Here is a 2,551-nt window from a genome sequence, read left to right as displayed (position 1 = left end):
TTGAGCACATTGATTTTCATTTTAAGATTGACTGATCACAGCCTATGAACTGGCCTTCCAAGATGCTAATTCAACCTTACCCTGCTCCTTCCAGTCGTCCGTCAGGCTGTGTTAGATTTTTTTCCAGTTGATAATTTCTAGTTCCAAGTCTTTGAATCCAGCCTTCTCAACCTGTCATCACCTAAAATATGAGCCTTCAATCTGATTACAGAGATACTGTATGTCTCCATTGAAGTCAGACAGAATGGCAGCTTATCTAATGGTTTCAATTTTACCTGAGATGGCTTTAAGGAACTTCCCCCAAAATATAACTACACCAAAAAAAAAAAAAAAAAAAAAAAAAAGAACAAGAACAACAACAGCAACAACTCCCTCCCCGCATGCAGAAAGTCACCTAAGATAACCAGAGTCACTTGTAATAAAATGCATTTTGTCCACCTTCATGGGTCCATGTCTATGGTATGTGAATGCACGTTTGTCGGTGTAGGGTGGATGTTTCACAGGGCCTATGTGAAGGTCAGATATCAGACTTTGCCCTTCTGTCCTACTTGAAATGGGCTTCCTATGCCACTGTGTAAAACTGGCCAGCTGAACTTGTGAACTTCTAGCTTCTCTGGTCTCTGTTGCCCATTTTCCCATAGAGATACTCAGGAATTACAGCTGGTGTGTTACTCCATTCAGCTGTTCCTGGTTTCTGGGAATCCAAACTCAAGTCATCAGGCTCCTCTATTGAGTGTTTTATTCTCCCCAGTCTGTATTAAACAGCCAGATCATTGTTCATGGGCATAAAGTCTCACTGACAATTGATTTTTAAGCCCCAGTTGAACCTTTTATGGAAGAGGTGAAGAGTTGGGTTCTATTAGTAATCCATCCATTCTTTCATCCAAAGGCCATTAGATAACCTATACTTTCTCCTGGCTCTGGAATAACCTCACGTTGGAATGGAGATCAAGCATTATGAAAGATGCTCACAGACAAATCCAACCATGGATAGAGGAGGAGCAACCTTGCACGCCAGAGCAATTAGACAAGATTCAAGAAACTCTGACTATTTGAATTTTGGATTAACAGAGAGTGATTCTCTTGGTACGGTAATGTCTCAAATATTGCATATATTTTTGGATGTTGTATTAAAACCACTGCCCTCTCCTTCTCTCTCATTTTTTATTTATTTGTTTTTCTTTTGAGACAGGACTTTATATAGCTCATGCTGGCTTGGAACTTATAATGTAGCCAGGGATGGCCTGGAACTCCTGATTTTCTTGTTTCTACCTCCCAAGTGCTGGAATGACAGAAGTGTTTCACCATAACTACTAGCCCTTCCTTTTATTTCCAATGTCACTGGTAGCAACGGCAGGATGGACTTTCATAGGACCCTTAGGTAAGCTCTTCCCCATGGCAGGAGTTGAATAAATTGAGAGACTTTTAAAGGTTTCTCCAGGCCAATCTCTAGAACAGAACTTGGAAATGACAAGTGTTCTTAGCAGTGACTGTCTTCATGCTCTCAACCATTGAACCAGTGCCCCTGCCAATCAAGAAGGAACATTTTCTTTCTTTTTTTTTTTGGGTTCTTTTTTTTCAGAGCTGGGGACCGAACCCAGGGCCTTGTGCTTCCTAGGTAAGCGCTCTACCACTGAGCTAAATCCCCAGCCCCAGGAACATTTTCTTAAAATGGAACTTCCAAGTTCTCCATAAGTTGCCTCTGGGAAACCATGTGTGATCTCCATAATTTATATGAACAAACCGAGCAGGATTTTTGTGTTTATCACTCTCAGAAGTTAAGATCTACATATATACATATTATGTGATTATATCTATGTATACTTGCATGTATGTGTGTATACACACATTCACACATATATACTACCTAATATTACTCCTTTGTTGGAACAATCTCTCATTCACTGAGCTCAATTGTGTGTCTGATGACGTCATGAGCCTGGAGTGTTAACATTTTTCAGTTCAGCTTTCTCATTTTTCAAGAGCCCGTGGACCCATTTCTAATTTACATGTCATTCTTCAACCCTCAGTGCCTAAATCTGTTGCCACTCATTTTCAGTATCTTTAGTTGAATGAGAACTAACTATATGGGTAGTTCTGGGAAGTGGGATGTCGGGTGGGCTTGGCTAAAGCATCTGCTGGCATCATGAAGGTCATACCTGAGCTTGTATGGTCTTTTGGGGTCTGGCAGAATCCTCCTAGACTGGGTGGCTTTCTGTCTGCTAAACTTTCCAAAGAAGAAAACTGTTGTAGCTGAGAATAGTGCTTGGTTCTGAAATTGATTCAACCTGGCAAAGTTCTGGATTGGGGGGAGGAGAGGACACCCTAGTGCTGACCCTGAGTTGAATGGCATGACTAATGATGTCAAAAGCCTGGAGTCATAACATTTCTCTGTTTACCTTTCTCATCTTCAAGAGTCTATGGTCTCACTTTTTAATTTATCATGTGAATCTTCCACACCCAATGCCTAAATCTGTTGCCACCCATTTTCAGTATCATTAGTTGTGTAGTACTATGAGAAAGACAAATTACCTGAATGGTGTTCTGGGAA

Source organism: Rattus norvegicus, chromosome 10 (genome assembly GCF_021556685.1).
Source record: "Rattus norvegicus strain SHRSP/BbbUtx chromosome 10, alternate assembly SHRSP_T2T, whole genome shotgun sequence".
In the NCBI taxonomy this organism is placed as follows: domain Eukaryota; kingdom Metazoa; phylum Chordata; class Mammalia; order Rodentia; family Muridae; genus Rattus; species Rattus norvegicus.
The sequence above is the reverse complement of the archived record's forward strand: the minus strand, read 5'-3'. Positions refer to the sequence as shown.